This window comes from Podarcis melisellensis (genome assembly GCF_964234715.1).
Source record: "Podarcis melisellensis genome assembly, chromosome: 5".
Lineage (NCBI taxonomy): Eukaryota > Metazoa > Chordata > Lepidosauria > Squamata > Lacertidae > Podarcis > Podarcis melisellensis.
This window is the reverse complement of record NC_138537.1, coordinates 36,615,472-36,633,796: the sequence shown is the minus strand read 5'-3', so window position 1 is coordinate 36,633,796 and position 18,325 is coordinate 36,615,472. Positions and strand designations below refer to the sequence as shown.

At 42.6% G+C, this 18,325-nt stretch overlaps 1 long non-coding RNA gene across 1 annotated transcript; it reads left to right on the top strand.

Moving 5' to 3' along the window:
• The first annotated feature begins 2,969 nt into the window (after positions 1-2,969).
• Positions 2,970-4,390, top strand: LOC309370184. Its single transcript, XR_014168468.1, has 2 exons — positions 2,970-3,142; positions 4,198-4,390. It is a non-coding gene; the product is annotated as an uncharacterized lncRNA (long non-coding RNA).
• Positions 4,391-18,325: the final 13,935 nt, after the last annotated feature.

Below are 18,325 nucleotides of genomic sequence, written 5' to 3'. Positions count from 1 at the left end.
TCAGAAGTCAGTCCCAAGGAGCTCAAAGGTGTAAAAGATTGCAGCCTCAAACAGTGCAGTGATTTGCCATTACCATCTGGAAAAAGCAAAACTTCTCATAATCACTTTGTGTTCCTTTCTTCTTATACAGCAACACACCTATGAGAAGTATTGCTTTTCCTAAACAGCAACAGCAAACGTGGAGCCCCTTTGCACATGCCTGACTTGTCTGCTTTGCTGTCACATGAAATTTTGTCAAGACATTTCTTCCTATGTACAGTGGTACCTCGGGTTACAGATGCTTCAGGTTACAGATGCTTCATGTTACAGACTCCACTAACCCAGAAATAGTACCTCGGGTTAAGAATTTTGCTTCAGGATGAGGACAGAAATCGTGTGGCGGCAGCGGGAGTTCCCATTAGCTAAAGTGGTGCCTCAGGTTAAAAACAGTTTCAGGTTAAGAACAGACCTCCAAAACGAATTAAGTTCTTAACCCGAGGTATCACTGTACATACAATGTAAGGCTGTCATCATGCAGCCCCCATTGGATCTGTAGTGCCACATCAGAAGTCTGGATCTGCGTCAGATCACAGCCCCCATTGGAGGATTTGTAGTGCCTCACCACAATCTTGGATTTCCATGGGGGGTGGAACCAAGAGGTCGAGAAATGTGACTTTAGTAGTTGCACTTTAGTAGTTGTGAAGGGGAAGCTCTAGGGGTAAATGGGGAGGGAATGACAGTTTCCGGCCATGCCAATGAGTCAATGGTGGTGGTTCTTCATAGCCATACAGGGATTGCAAAGAAGTTCAGGCAGGGGGAAGGAAGGAAATGAGGCATTAATCTTTCTGATGCTTTCCAGTGGGGTCTGGGAAGTTGACTGCATCCCACAGTGTCATGCAATCCCATGTCTGCCAACTTGGAAGGCAGAACGGGAGTGATCTGGGAGTGTGCCACTGACATGGACAAGCCTCCGTTACCAGCCTGATTTGTAGCTGGTTCCTCCTCAATCTGGATAATTGGCATTAATAAAGAGGTGCTCCTGAAGCATCATATGCAAATAGGCTTCAATCAATCAGCTGCTGAAAGAACTGGGACTGGTTTTCTGAAGGTATTTGAATGGTTTTCTGTGAATCCCCACAACAGCCATGAAAGGAAGGGGGAAGACAAAGTGCTTTGCGCTTTCTTATGGTTTCTAATCGTCTTTTTTTATCCTGTCCTCCACTACATAATGAAGAGACACGTGTAGTTGCTACTCCGTTTTATATTTCGAAAAACGGGTGGGCCTTTGATTTAAGGTCTACAAGGAATTTAATAAAGTTTTGTTTTGCCCCACCCCCTCGTTCGAGGGTGAATTGATTTTTTTTACAACCACCTCTGAATGGTGTGTGTTGTTGGAGGATTGTAGTGGGGGGGAAGAAATGACCCACAGCTGGACAGTTGTTGAAGAGAGGCTGAATCTGAGGGCGGAAATTGTTGTGTGTTGTGTGCTGAGAAAGAATTGCAAAGGAGAATTTAATGGTCTAGAATTTAAAGTCTAGGAAGTTCACTCTGCGAGTTATTTATGGCCAAGCTTCACATATTAGTTTGATAACAGCTGAATGGAATGGAATGTGATCTTGTGCCACCCAGATAAACACCTGCAAAGAACTGAACGAGGGAAATAACTGAATTATTTCAACACACCAGGTCTGGAATAAAAATGTAGATGAAATAGATTATATACATATAAGATGAAACCAAGGTAGCTGTTTGTAAGGTGAAAACGCGGACAGCTGGAAGAATGGCTTAATGGCAAGTGAAGGAAGTCAACTGGAGACTAAAGGAAGCAGCTATGGGAGAATATCTTGGACATATGATAGCAATGGGAGTGGGAAACCTGATTTTAAGAAATTGTATTAAATTAAAGTAATTCAGTTCAATTTGTAATAATTTGGAAAAAATAATAAAAATAATAATTTTAAAATGTGAGGGGAATGATGGGGGTTGTGAGCAGGGGTGCAACTCCTAGTCATTAATAACAAGCAGGTATTTAGATTTCTCTTGAACTTGCTTTGCTATGGTGAATGTGATAGCTAAGATCAATACATTACACACTGCTTTTTATGTTGGCATCCCCTACTGTAACTAAGCCCAGGCACATGTAACTGAAATAAATGAATGTTCTTCCTCTGTCTCTTCCTGCCTCTATTTTCCTTCCTGTCCTCTGTTATCTCTCCTGTGTCAAATGTTAGAGACTGCAAGTTCCTTGGGTCAGGGCCCTGTCCTCTTGTACATTGTGAAACGCCACCCACACTGATGATACTATATAAATACAAAAATAAGCCACATGGAGAGGCAGTCCCACCAAATATCTTGTGGTAGCACATCCAGAGTCAGCTATGTTACCGAGAAATCTATTTCCTGACCACACATGCCCATCAGTCTCTCAGACACAAACAGTGAACCGAGAACTGAATAAAGCTATTCATTAAAACAAAAGACCACACATACTTGGTAACATCCCGATATGTAAGCCATACTTGGAAGATTCACCTTTCAGACTTCTTATTCGGCTGCTTTTAATTTTAAAAGTCGGCTGCTTTTAATTCATCTGCTAGAGAAACTGTTCACAGACGGTGCTAGTAGAAAAAGTGCCTGAGTATGTGAGCTTCTGAAGTCTGGGCTGTCCTTGCGTCTTCATGGCTACATATGTCTCCTCTGTTTCCTTGTAAATCAAATAAATAGCTTCTTTTAATTCAAATACAGTAGGAATTTATTTGAAGAAGCTGTAATTATTCATCCCTTTAAAAATGAGCCTTTTAGAGTATTAGCAATGGAGCTCAGTCAGTTAAGATATCTGGGTTAGGCAATGGATAGTCTTTCTGGCTATCTGGCTGTTCTGAAACTCTGGCTTTAGGTCTTGTTGCCAAGTGGCAGGACTTTGTGACATCACAGTGAACATTCAGCCACTGTGACCTGGCTTTTGTATACTGTGCTGTTGCCAAGCATGGACCAAGGCCGCAGGAGACAATGGAAAGTCTTCAAAAGGTCCGAAAGGGAACTGAGTGTTGCTCCTGTGATATCCAGGGAATTGTCTGACGATGTAGTGCTATTTATGATAATAAGCAGATCTAGATTAAGATCCAGACAGGGCCAAACTAGAGAGTGGGTGATCCATGATCAGGTATCCAACTGGTTATTTTTTTAAAAAGGTAAAATGCAGCTTCTGGGGGCATGTATCATTGAAGGAAGGGGTTAACACTTTCTTTGAAGACCCTATTTCCTATCTGAATCAAATACATCCTGGAGTTTCTGTTTGCCCCCTAGGGCAAAATGGACAGAGTTTAGTGGGAACACTGTGGAAATACTTTTGTCTTCCTAGGGGAAAATGCACTTTGTAAAAAAAACACAGCCCAGGGTAAGTAGAGGCTGTACATAGGAAATTGATAGCAGGAGGATTGGGTTAGCACTTTAAATGTTAAATTCTCTACTATTCTTAATGGGGGTGGAGAATGAAGAGGTGGAGCCAACTGACTTCCATTAACACCAGTTAGAAATCATGATGTGTTGTACATGTGTAAAAAAAGATATTCTAGAAAGCAAATTTACATACAATACAGTGGTACCTTGGGTTAATAACTTAATTCGTTCCGGAGGTCCGTTCTTAACCTGAAACTGTTCTTAACCTGAAGTATCACTTTAGCTAATGGGGCCTCCCACTGCTGCCGCGCAGCCAGTGTGTGATTTCTGTTCTTATCCTGAAGCAAAGTTCTTAACCCGAGGTATTATTTCTGGGTTAGCGGAGTCTGTAACCTGAAGTGTCTGTAACCTGAGGCGTCTGTAACTCGAGGTACCAGTGTAATACAAACTAAATTTAAAAAAGTTAATTAATGGTATCTGTCCAACAACCTCTGTGATGCTCCCAACACATAACTTCAAAGTGCACACACACACTTCAAAACTAACCAAAGTTGCAGGAAAGGTTTTGTCAGCCTCGGAAAATGCAATGCAATTCTGAGGCATTAATGTTTAAGTCGCACCATCTTTCATCAGCGAATCATTTACTACTACACAAGTAAGGGTTAGACCGGTGCAGGTGAATATGCAAAGCAGATTTGCAGTAGCTTAACTAGATGGATTTACCTAGACATTAAGATGCTTTGCCTGTCAAATAAGAGCAGGCTAGATAGTAAATGATCCCACAGCAAGCACTTGTACACATCTGTCTTCTTATTGCAGAAGAGATGTGGATGGCCCTTCCTGGAGCTCTTCCTTCAACTGCAGATTCACTGATGTCTCAAAAGCTGTTCCTCGGTAACTGGTCTAATATTAGATAGGCTTATCAGGCTGCTTGGTGCTCTAGTTTGAGAATGTTCTGAAATGTATCAAATTAGCATGTGCCACATCTAAGATTATATGAAATCAAGAATTACACCAGAGCTGGTCACATCTTGACAGATAACATATAGCAAAAATGCTATCTATTCGACTGGTTAAATGTAGCAAACCTTCAGAATGATATGATTATAGGTTCTAAAACTGAGAAAGGAAATTAAACGAATCCTCATACTTTTATGGATCACAGTTTTAAGCTAGCTGTGATATTTAAGGTATCTGCCTCCTAACTTTTAACATTTAAATTTGACTCTTGATCATGCCAACTCTTTCAAAGAATGGATGGATGGGTGGATGGATGGATGAATGAATGAATGAATGAATGAATGTTCATAGCCCAGGCTTTTCTCCCCATTCTCTACTGAGGGTACAGAAAAGTGGCCTTTATATTATATTTCATAAACTGTGTGTGAAAGGGAGGCTTGTCCAGAACTATCATGGAGAGGTGCAGGCTGCCTCTAAAAGCCTTTGGTAACTGCTCCTACCAGTCATTTGCCTCTATCAGGTTGTAAATAATTTTTATAGAATGCCAGTGTCACTTGGTGATAAGGAGATGTTATTGTAACATCCCGGGTCTTTAAGTCCTTTGGCAATATATTGCATGTTTAAACATAAGAAATTTCTTCCATGAATGGCCCCGCAATTCCATTCATTTTTAGTATCATGGGCAAGACTGCAGACATGACTCATACATTTGCGACTCTAAACAAAGGTCAGTATATTAAGCCAGCAGTGGTTTAATGTCAAAACCAGCTCTGTCTTAATAGCTTTGCTTTTGCTCTCTGATGGTGTTTTAAGTGATGCCAAGCCATTTCCAGAGGATTAAGATATGGAGGCTTGATGAAAGGAAATGTGAAGTGTTAACATACAGTGCAGGGAGCATTTGCTCCTGAAAATCCATTTTAATTATCTGCAGGCAATAATGACACAGTTCGTGACATTAGTGTGAGTTCCTTAGCCTTTGCCTGCCCTCTGTACTGCAGCTAGCAAGATACTTTCTGCGTAAGAGACCTGACCTAGTTCTGCACCAGCTGTCCCTCAAAAAAAAATTTTAAAAGGGGGGGATATCAAACTGGACTTAAGGAGGGTTGAGAAATAGTCCTATGGGTGCAATCACACTCCTCTACACCATTTGACCCCTTCATGGATCACTGCCTTGTTGTGGTGAAGGGTCTTGAAGAAGCTATGAGTTATGCCGTGCAAGGCCACCCAAGATGGACAGGTCATAGCCAAGAGTTTAGACTAAATGTGATCCACCTGGAGAAGGAACTGGCAAGCCACTCCAGTATTTTGCCAAGAAAACTCCATGGACATAAAAAAGGAGAAGCTTTGAGAAGAAAGTCAGAGTCTCCAAGGCATGCTCTGGTTCAAGGGGTCACAGAGAGCCAAACCCGATTAAGACGACTAAACAACAACAACACCATTTGAGGGTATTCAACGTCAGGCATTCTGTTCCAAACAGCCACAAGCACCTCTTAAATAGGAGCAGAAGAACCACTGGACCTGATCCAGAATTCTTCAGGTCCAGAACTGAACAATCCCATGTTCATTCCCTTCCCAATCTGATAAACACGTATCTCAGATAAAACAGTCATTCTTTCCTTCTTCACAGCCAGATGGGAGTGGGATATGGTACCTTTCTTGGCTGGAAAATGACACTTTGTGAAACTAGTTGAGGAAGTGTCCTCAACAGCACAATGCTTACAACTGATGTAATGCTGTCAGTGTACAATTCACAGTGCTGGTTTTGACCTATAAAGCCTTAAACAGCTCAGGACCGCAATACCTCAAGGACCGCCTCTTTCCATATGAACCTACCTGGACCCTGAGATCATTTTCTGAGGCCCTCCTTTGTGTGCCACCTCCTTGAGAGGTCCAGAGGTTAGCAACATGAGAACGGGCCTTCTCTGCAGTGGCTCCCCATCTATGGAATGCTCTCCCCAGGGAAGTTCACCTGGCGCCTTCATTATACACCTTTAGGCACTAGGCAAAAAGGTCCCATTTTAACCAGGTCTTTGGTTGACCTGATCAACATCCCACACCCTTTTAAAATGTGGCTCTTGGGGGGGATTATTGGGTTATTTTTATTTTTATTTTCTATATTGTGATCTTATTATGTGAACTGCCTTGAGACCTCCGGGTATAGGGTGGTATATAAATTCAATAAATAATAATAATACATTGAGTTTTACAAGATCACAAAGGCAAAAGAAAGTCTTTGCTTCAGTCTAAATTCAGACAGTGAGAAGGAGGCAAGGAACAGCAGAAGCAAGGATACAAAAGAGAGTGTGAGAGTGAGTGTGTGTGTGTGTGTGTGTTTACATGTGTTCAGGCATTGATTTGGTCTGGGCTGAGGGGTTCAATCACCAAAACGATGCAAGTCTCTGACTATGAAGGCAATTGTTGGTGCTCAAGTTGGGTTCTCTAGTTTACAGTTCACAGAGCTAAAATTCTGAGGATTCTTTGGGATGGGGAAATGTGCTTTAAATGTGTGGTGTTCATGCAGCCTACAAGAAAGGAGATTCCAACTAAACATTGGGGGGAACTTTCTGACGGTAAGAGCTGTGTGACAGTGGAACAGGCCCCCACAGAAGGTGGTGGACTTTCCTTCATTGGAGGTTTTTAAACAGAAGTTGGATGTGTCAGGAGCTCTGCCTACACTTGAGTAGGACCCTGGCAGAGACACATGCCCAACTGGCATGTTCCCTCCCTCCTGGTCGATCGTTTGGGAGCTTCAAAAGCTTTCTTCAGCCCGAACATCACAGCCAACAGACATCAGCACATTTAGGGATCCACAGAATTTGCACAACTTGCATAACAGACCTCAGCAACTCAGCATTTTGGCTAATCAACTTTATTTACATATGAACACACACGGAGCACTGCAACATGGCTCCCTCTCTCTCTCTCTAGCATCAGAGAGCAAAGAGAAAGAACAAAGAACAATAGTCCCACTTCAGGGAACACAGTAGCACAAACATCCTGTCTCCGTCACTTCCCACTCTGTGGAGTCAAAACATATACCGTCATGTGATAGACAAAAATCCCATGACTGCAATCATGGAGCAGGAATTCTAACAGGATGGCCATCTGCCAATCTTTAGCTGTGATTCCTGCACCTCAGGAGATTATACTAGATGACTCTTCGGGTCCATTCCAACTCTATGATTTTGTGGTTCCAGAGGTATCAATCCAATGTTTGGGGAGGTGCTTTTGTCTCACTTCTAAGGAAAACAATTCTGGCTCAGATACTTCCAATTCATGAAATTTTGCCCTGCTGGTTGTAGCTATGTTTGCTGGGGGGGGGGGCATGCATGTCATTCATCAATAATAACAGCATCAGCGGAAGCTGTTATTTACTGGGTGTTATTTTTCAGCTGCTTGGTGGTTTTCACCCTGGACAATTTACACATTCTTCAACAGTTTAAGATAATTTAGGCTTTCTTCCTTTCATAGTCGAAAGCCAGTAGGGTGTGGTGATTGACTGCTGGACCAGGAGAAGAGACACAAGTTCAGTTCTCCCTCTCCAACATGGAGCTCACTTGCTGGCCATGAGTCAGTTGTCTATCCTTCAGGCTAACCTACCTCACAGGATTCTTTGATAATAAAAATATGCAGAGGGGCCATACATATGACCCTAAACTCCTTGGAGGAAGGGAAGGCTTTTTTAAAAAATGCAATAATAAAGGCTAAGCTTCGTTGTTTTAGGATGAAGACAACATCAGCAATATGAGAAGGACTGTGAAGACCTAGGCAAGTAAGGAATTTTGGAATAGGAATAGTACATTCAAATTTGATGAAAACACCATTTTTGCTGGGCTGGGAAGGGAATAGCCACCCGATATCAGCATTCTTTCTTTACACAGTTGGCTTTGTATTAAATTAGCCTGTCATTTCCCACAAGCCAATATTTAAAATATATCAGATGATAAATTGTGATATTAATACTAATTAGTGCTAGTAATTTAAATGAATTTCCAAGAAGGCATTGTGGTTCCACAAGCTGTTAATTGTTGAAGATACTCCAGACAGAAAAAGCCTCAGGGTGACATATGGACTTGGAATAGCAAGACTAACCTCACACATTGCTATTGGAGGAGATCAAATGACTTACCTTGGCAAAAGAGGGCAAGAAGAGGAGGACAATTACTTGTGTGCCTGAACAATTTGGGGCCTAAATTGAAAAGCTGTGTGAAAGGAAACCAGGTGATACAAAGGTTAATTTAGCAACTAAACCAAGAGAAAGAGTGGGATCTAGAGTGGAGGGAAATCTAACGATTCCCTTGGTAAAGGGAAATTCACTTAGAACAATAATGGAATACCCTTGCCCTTTTCACAATGAAAATAAAGATGAAGTGTGAGTCCTTTCCCCCTCCCCTTCTCTCTTTTTCTACCTCTGTAACAGTGCGGTTGAGCATCTGAGCACAAATGCAGAGGAGATCTGAAGATTAACATTCTGAATTTCTTTTTGAACGTGTCAGCACATATTAACACTCCATTTGATTGATAAGAACAACTCTACAAAGTACTGCAGCTGAGCCAAAGCTGTCATACTAGGCAATGGGATTAAAATTTTCATATTTCATATATCTGCCCATTTCTGCCAGGTACAAAGACCCAGTTCATTGCTCTAACCCTGGCTAGTGTCAACCGACTGGTCTTTCGGGCTAATGAGAAGGCTCAGGTAGCCAGTACATAAAGTGAAACAACCTCAGCTTCACAATAGCCAAGGCCTGAAAATTCAGAGCTTGCGAAATTTTAACAGCTGAAGTTTACTTTTTACCTCACTGATTCAACTGCAACCTGAAACTTACATAGCACCTCGTAGAGCCTAAGCTAATTGTCTGCTGCCTCCCACTACACTCCATTGTAAGACCATCACGAAATGCAGACTGTGTGACTTCAACAGCAGCCTATTTTTCCCTCCCCATCCCCATCTTCCCACCATCTGCTTAAAAAATATATATAGCCTGATGAAGAGTTCTGGAGAACCCGAAAGCTTGCTCACTATTTTGTGGCATTTATTTAATGTATGAGTTTGGTTTTTTAAAAAAATAATAATATATTGGGTGGCCCAATAAAGTGGTTGTCCTGTGATGGATTTTGGAATTTTACTGATTCAGGTGATTAGCTAAAGTCTTAGCTGCTAATGAAGGCGCTAATAAATAACTTCTGATCAAGTGGAGTCAGCCATTGGATGCTGCCACTGTATCACCTCAGCATAACCAGGTGAAAGGGACAGCCCCAGCAGCGGGAAATGTAGCCCAGAATAGCATCTGGGTGGGTTTTCTTTTGGTTTGAGGGGGACAGGACAAAGAGGAACAAATATGATATAATGTTCAGTTAGGACAATGGTCGTACAGTGACCATTGGGCCATCAATGGAAAGCCAGCACATCAAGGATTTGCAGAAATATGATCTGGAGAGATAGTTGGGGGCTGTATGTAAGGGGTGTGCATAGCCAAAAGTGTCCACAGCCACCCCATGGTCTGAGTCCCACATCTTGATCTGAGTCTCCTGTCGTAACTGCTGTGTTTTTCTAATGGGGTTGTGTTATTGATTATTTTAATTATGGATATTTCTACAGATGCTTTATTGCACATTTTAATTATGGGTGCTTGCGTAATTCATTTTTATACTTGTAAACTGCTTAGAAGCCCGTTTTGGCATTAAGTGATAAATAAACAAATACATACGGTACATAAAGGGTTCACACACCACATTTATCAGAGTACCAGAGCGGGACTGCACTTTACGTGACATAAAAATGACTTATTGGTGCATTACAAGACCCCTCCCATGTTTTTTAAATGATAGAAATAAAATTTTATAGCTGCTATAAAGTATTCTGTGATTTTCATGTGGCCCTGCTTCCTGCATTTTTCTTTAATGTCCTTTCCCTAGCCTGACGATAAAAAGGTATTGCTGGTTACACAGCCTGTCAAAATTTGTGATCTTTTTCCCTCTTGGGAAAAGTTCTCTGGGACAAGTTTGAGAAACCCCAATGTAGAAGCTGTGATGTGACAGGAATCCCTTGTAGGCAGAGGTGGAGCTAGCTGCTCCAGCACCCGGGGGCGGGGATATCTGCCCGTGGGGGCGGGGCGAGCGTCCCAGGGTGCAGGGGGGTGATTCCCCCCCCTGGGATGACACCTGGGGCAGACTGCACCCACTGCACCCCCTTCCTCCTCCAGTGCTTGTAGGGTCTGTTGCTCTCCATTTTTGTGAATGGCGGGTTTTATTTCTTACCAGTTTATTTCTTACCAGACAGCATCCTAAAAAGCAGAGACATCACCTTGTCAACAAAGGTCCATATAGTTAAAGCTATGGTTTTCCCAGTAGTGATGTATGGAAGTGAGAGCTGGACCACAGAGAAGGCTGATCACCAAAGAATTGATGCTTTTGAATTGTGGTGTGGAGGAGACTCGTGAGAGTCCCATGAAGATCAAACCTATCCATTCTGAAGGAAACCAGCCCTGAGTGCTCACTGGAAGGACAGATTGTGAAGCTGAGGCTCCAATACTTTGGCCACCTGATGAGAAGAGAAGACTCCCTGGAAAAGACCCTGATGTTGGGAAAGATGGAGGGCACAAGGAGAAGGGGACAACAGAGGGCGAGATGGTTGGACGGTGTTCTTGAAGCTACCAGCATGAGTTTGACTAAACTGTGGGAGGCAGTGAAAGACAGGAGTGCCTGGCGTGCTCTGGTCCATGGGGTCACGAAGAGTCGGACACGACTAAATGACTAAATAACAAATTTCTTACCAATAAAAATGCGCGCGCACACACACACACACACTTTTCTGTCTTAAAAAGTGCTGATAAAGTAAGGGCACAAGGGGCCATAAATGCCCTATTGCATGGTGCCTGGGTAGAACTGAAATGATGGGCATTCGTTGTCTTCCATGTGGTAGATCTCACTGAGGGGAAGAAAGATAGGGCATGATTTATATAAGGAATATTACAAATAGATAAACAGCTGGCACTTCCTAGAAGCATAGTATTTGCATGTTCTGCAAGCACCTTCATGTAATTCCCTTCTCCCAATCAATACAGCAAAATTCTGTTGCTGTACTACATATGCATTAATTTCGCAAATCCCCTGCGGTAGCTGTCTGGCTTTGGATGGCGGAAAGCAGGCAAAGAGGTGAAGCTGACAAGCTAATGTGTCAAACACGTTTGGATAGCAAAGACATGCAGCCTGAAGTTAGAGAAGCTGAGACTCACCATCCTAAAAGTTTCATCGCTATCTTTTTTGTCATTTAGTGCCCCATCTCTTTCCACCAGCACTCCATCACTATGCCGTCCAGATCTTCAAGAAAGCTACTCAGGCTATAATAGTTGGTGTCACTGGAAAATATTGAGGACCCTCCCAAAGGATTACCAATTGGTTTTTTGTTTTTGGCAGGACTCCTGTGCCTTTAGCAGTGACATAACATGCAGAAATGTGGGCGAACCTTTTCGTATCACTTCCATCTCCATATCAGGAAAAGTTTCACCTGCTAATTTCTCCTTATCGGGTCACTGCTAAATGCATAGCAGCCCTACAAGAAGGGAAAGTTGGCAACCCTCATTTCCAGCATCTTGGGCATATTTATTACTGATTTAACCTGACGATAAGCGCATTCAGAGAATCTTGCTGTTTCTGGAACTCAGCAATCTGGACACATTCTTAATCAGAGAACTTCTTCCAAGCCTCAAACAGTGGCAACATTTAGGCTGTGAGGTATTTTTCTCCACAGCAGTAGAAACAAGTAATAATAGCTTGAGGTACACTGCACATAAAGGGTTGGGGTTTGTATGTTTGTTTTAGTTGAATGGTTAGTTTCCTAAGAAAAATATTAATCAGTGGACAAACTTATATAAAAGGTATAATTCTGTCTGGTTTGCAGGCCACTATTACTTCAGAAAAGTTTTATCCCCTGAACCAAAACAGCAATAACGTCCTATATGAACCAAAGTATATGCTGCTGCCTCTCTCTATAATTAGCGACCAGTGACATTTTCCCTGTAATGAATAAAGTTTCCATTGGATGCATCGGTCACATGATTATCATACCACTTTGCAGCTGACTATGTCACTGAGTGCTTGGGTTTTGCTTGATAAAGGTAAGAATCTTTTGTTCTCTTTGAAGATAAAGGATTACCAAATGCAGATGTAAATATAAAGCCGACTTCCTCTGAAGACAGATGGCTTTCTCTCCTAATCTGGCTTCAACTTTCTTTTCCTTCACATTAAAAAAAAACCAAACCTGAAGATTAAAAGTTTCAAAAGGGCTAGAAATAAGTTGTGAAAGAAACACTTGCAGTTAAATAATGTGTTGGTTGTGCATAGCCAGGATTTCTGAAGGAAAGAAATCTACAGCTCAACAGAAGCGTACTACAGATGGAGATTTAATAAAAAGCTAGCAGTCCTCCTCATTTCCAGAAACAAAAGCCCTTTAAAAATATGGTTTTCTGCCTGGAAATTTCCCTACTAAGAAGAAAAATCCAATGTATCTTTTTGAAGTTTTGGAATCCTCCCTGGGAGAGTCTCATCATGTAACACAGTGGTGTGTGGAAGCTTTTCTCTAACGTGAGGGCCGCATTCAATTCCAGGCAGCACTTTGAGGGCCACATGCCAGTGACCGCAGCCAGAAGCAAAAGTGGGCGGAGCTGCCCTTGAAGGAGATTCAGAAAGGTTGACTTCTTTGGGTTCCATTTATAGCTCATATAACTCATGGTTTAAAACAGCTGCAATGGTTGTCAGTTTGCTTATGGGCCCAATTCAAGGTGTTCACATGAGAGCTTAAAACCCTAAATGGCTTAACCCCAAATATCGAACAGTCTGCCTCTATCCCCACGAATCCCTGTGTGGAACTCATACCCATACAGGTGCATCTAGCATCTTCATTGTACAGTTTTCAGAGGATGCACAAGGCATATCTCTACCCTTCGCTTTGTTTTGTAGGACCCACAGTCTATACTATCCCATTCCGGTTGGAAGAGTTTTGCTTGTTTTTAGAATCGTGACTGTTTTGTCTCGTTTTATACCATATTATATTGCCACAACCCTCCCTAGGATGTTATGGTGTAGGTCACATAAGAAATCTTTTTTATAAATAAAAAAAGAAATTGATATGATTTATATTTGGGTACAATAGGCCGTGAAATGCCCTCCCATCAGATGTCAAAGAATTAACAATTACATTTAAAGGCAGCCCTGTATAAGGAAGTTTTTAATGTTTGATGTCTCACTGTGTTTTTATATTACAGTCGTACCTCCTTTTGCATCCAGAATCCGTTCCTGAGCCCCATACACTCGACGAAAGGGACGCTCGACAAAACGCCGCTCTGCGCATGCAGGAAGCGCGGTTCAGTGCTTCTGCGCATGTGGCAAACCCAGAAGTAACCTGTTCTGGTACTTCCAGGTTTACTGTGACATTCGACAAAATGGACTCTAAAAGGGGCGGACTCAAAACGAGGTACGACTGTATATTGGAAGCAACTCAGAGTGGCTGGGGCTACCCAGACAGATGGGTAGGATATAAGTAATAAGTTGTTGTTGTTATTGTTCTCTGAACACTCTCATCCTCCATTCAGACATGCGAGAGGAATATGTTCCAGCCAGGCAATGATGATGCTATCTTTTAGACTGGTTGATACTACCTATTAGACTGACTTTATTCAGTCTCCCATTGTTTCCTATCATTCAGTTACTTGTTATAAAAAGGATGCATTTTTAAGAATAATATCCTTTTCTTTCTTTCTTTCAGATGGTTTTATACGTGACTCATGCCATAACAAGAATGCTAGCTATTGGCTACCTTTTGACTCAATTAAATCTTCCCCTTCCATTCAAAGGAGGGCTACTTTCATTTCTTCCATTCTGTGATTAATTTCCGATTGTCACCTTGATCAATGGCCTTGCCCATGCTATCATAACGATAATGTGATTTTGCCCTTTTCCTTTCAGTCTTAAGATAATTACATGGATGATTGCATCCAAGGGCAAAAATGTGTCTCCTGCACACTTGCACACAAACACAGGGCCCAATCCTGCAGGCATCACAATAGCATAATGACAGATTTTCTTTCTGGAAAAGTCAAAACAGACCATATCATACTGTGTTCGCTGAACCTGAGCTTATGCATTCACACCCAGATAAATATTCATGAGCCCCAGACGTAAGCTACTGGCAATACCAGTCATGTTCAAAATGTGTTGCTGCACAAAAGACTTAAGAAATTTCTTTAGCATTAAAAATAATTACAATTGTCCAGGAACAAAGGCATCTGCATAAGATGGAAGAGAAATTCTTGACCAGTGGTGCCTGCTCAGGAATCCTCTGCATACAGGCCCTTTGAGAAAACTGTTCATATATTCTCTTGCACACAATGTTAACACTGTTTCTTTTAATGCATTTTTTTACTTGAAGATTTTTCTATTACAAAAGAGCAATAAACTAAGTACCATTACACACGTTTCAAATATATCTACCAATTTTCACTTACATCTTCTCTTTTCAGAGTCAACAAAGATCAAATTCATTTAAAGTATAACACACAATATCTGTCTATGCGAGTTAACAGTCATTTTGCACACAGCTTTTCAAGTCAACATGTCTCAGGAACAGGAACCATTGTTCCAAGAAATCATCCTTGAATGTAAGGTGCAAAGCAGCCCTAATTTCCATAAATATATATGTCCATTAGAAGCATTCTTCTTCCTTTGTCAAACCAGCCCTTAATAGGTTGCACCTGGGGGCATTTCTATCATGAAGCCGGTTGAAATTTACCTACTTTTCACAAAAGAGCTGTTAATTCACAGTGTGTGCTAAGAATGTTATCTTTCTCTAAGCCACCCATCAGAACAGTATAAGCAGCTTCAAGGCAATAATACCCAGCTTTGGCCCTTGGTTCCATCTGAATCAGGAGAGGCTGTTGAGGATGTTCAGGGTGTTGTTATTGGGGTGTTCAAACCCATGTTAGATATCTACAGGTTTTGTTTTGGGGTGTTGTGTTTTTTGCACAACGACTACACAAAAATAACTTGCCAATTTGTTTGTTCGGGGATGCAAGAGCAGTGGGTGTTTTGACATTCAGAACTGGAGCACCTTCTAATTTGGCTTTCCACTGTTTCTCTTGGACAAAAATGCTTAGATGGAAGATGGAGGGTATGGGGTGGTCCTGGTGGAGTGAGCAGAGTTTACTACAAATTATGGTGCTTTGCTTGTATTTCCTGTTAGGGGCACTTCATCCGAGACAAATTTCTAACGGGATAAGATCGCAAATTACAGCAGCATTTAATAGCATCAGGAAAGATGTAATGATGCAGGACAATTTTTAAAATCTAGTACTCAGACCTGCACAAGTTGGATCTTGGTAAGGTCAATTCATGTTGTGTATTTTGGTTTCATCTATAGGGGCGTGTTATATATAGATACCACTTGTTCCTAAAATCTAGTTGCTAGAATTACACCATCATCCAAGCACTGTCCTATTTTTAATATCACCTGTTCTTATTACTTGACCCGTAATGCTGGTACAACAGATACTCCTTTATCTATGTTCCTTTAATGCCAGGGCTCTGGTCAGCAGTTCATCATGGAATAAATAAAGAAAGTAAAGACTGGGAACCCGAAATCCAAACTGAAGCATAAGTAGCTTCAAGAAAGCCATTTCGGAAAGACAGAACCACAAGCACAGGCCAGTGGCACTTGTTTAAACCCATCTGTATTCCAGCGGCTTACATTTTAATAGCACTAATGAGACCCTCAGTGCAAGGTGCTTTTCTTGCCTGGTTCCCATCCTCTGTGATGTATCATCCCCACTCTCTGTAAGTATTTTCTCACTGCAGGGTGAAATTGAGGGTGGGGAGAGAGAGGGAGGCTGACTATTTTTCCACTTTAATCTTCTTGCATGATTAGAATGAATATTGAGCAGCACAGACTGCTCAGAGTAGGCGCCCATCCTAATTAAGTCACCCAAGAGCACCAGTGGGGAACCTTAGCAGAATCCAGAGTGGAGATCTGTTTGCATGAGAAAAGCACTGAAACAGTCAGTACGCTGGGCTCCCTGTTCAGGTGTGGTTTCTAAATCAAAAACTGCAGCCCTCTGCACATCTACTAAGAAAGCAATCCCACTGAACTCAGTGGGACTTAATTCAGAATAAAGATGCCCAGAATGTGGGGGAGTTGGGGAATTTCAAACTCAGAACCTGTGGCTGAACTGGATGCAGGATCAGGATCCACATGTGGCTTGGGCTCTGCATAAACCAAGGTCAGAATACAGTGGTACCTTGGTTGTCAATCCATTTTGGGAGCCCATTTGACTCCTGGAACCATTCAAAAACCAAGGCATGGTTTCCAATTGGCTTCAGGAGCTTCCTGCACTAAATCAGAAGCTGTGGAAGCCGCGTCAGATGTTTGGCTTCCAAAAAACGTCCGCAAACCGGAACATGTCCTTCCGGGTTTGCAACGTTCGGGAGCAAATTTGTTTGGGAGCCAAGCTGTTCGAGAATCAAGGTACCACTGTACCTCTTGAACACAGGCAAACGTACTCAAGCACTTCAGTTAAGGAAGCCAGCAAGCCCAGATTGCAAAGGTGAAAGAGCTTAGCAGTGGCGTAGCGTGGGGGATGCAGGGGGCGCTGGCCACACCGGGCGCAACATCTGGGGGTTAGAGTTAGGGGGCACAAATCCACGGGTTAGGGGGCACAAATCCACGGGTTAGGGGGTGCAAATTACTTGCCTTGCCCCGGGTGCTGACAACCCACGCTACGCCACTGGAGCTTAGGACCAAAAACATGGCTCTGTTTCAAGTGGGTCAAAAAGGCTGGGCATTCAGGATCATTATATACACAGACTCACCACAGATCTCAACAAAGGGTCAAAACAAAAGTTGACCTGCTGGAGTTTATCGTGGCAAGGCCCACCTGAACCTTCTTGTGAGAGCTGTATAGTTGATTCAGTCGAGAGTTTCCTGACCCAAAATAGGCCTGCTATAACATTACAGTACATTAGTTGATCATCTTAAAAGAATGAGAAAGGCAACTACATAACTACACCAATGTCGTAGCATGGGGGGAACATGGGCAGTTGCCCTGCATACAAAATGGTTAGGGGTGTAAAATTTCAATATCTGGTGCTGCCTCAATACAGCTGCACACTTCCATTACATGGCTCCATCGAGAACAGCTTCTCCATGCAAGCCAGGAAGTGGTCCCTCCAGACAACAGAATGACTCTCCTTTCTTATCTCTGCATCTGCAATCTCCTGGGTGACGCAGCTGCCATTAGGCAGCTGAATGCGCATGTGTACTCAATGCAAGTGTTTATCTCATACATTCCACTGAATTTTCCTATCATTCTCCTTATTGCTGGTATGTGATTGAGTCCCACTGAAAAATAGTGACAGTCTGGAAGCACCCCTAGTAAAGAAAAATCTTTGGCCATGATGAGGCAAATCTTAGTAAACACATATCTTTGAACCAGGGTTGCCCATCCCAACTTGCCACCTAAAGTGAAATGAAAATTGCCACCTCCTGGCCCACTTCTGCCACTGCTGCTGTGCCCCAGTTCTTGCCAAGCTCGACCGGAGCCAGGGCACTCCTCAGAGTGTTGCCAAGTGGCATACGGTACACAGGAATGCCTGGGCTCTCACTGAACTCAGAGTGTCACTGATCAGCTTTCCTGGGGGGCTGAGCCGAGCGGCAACTGGTGCACAGGAATGCCCCGGGCTCTTGCCAAACTTGGTGAGGAAGACGAGTGGCAATGTGGTGGGGGAAGGGGTGGGGTAGGTGGAACGCCGCCTTTTGCACTTCCACCACCTGAGGCAAGTGCTTCACCCTGCAGCATGGGTGGGCCAGCTCTGCTTTGGACATGTTTGGTGAACTCTGATAGGCATAAACAATGCTCACATCAACTGGTACAAGAAAGCAATAAAATGGTACTGGTTTTATCTTCCTGATGCCTGGCTGCATGCCATCTTAGTCATG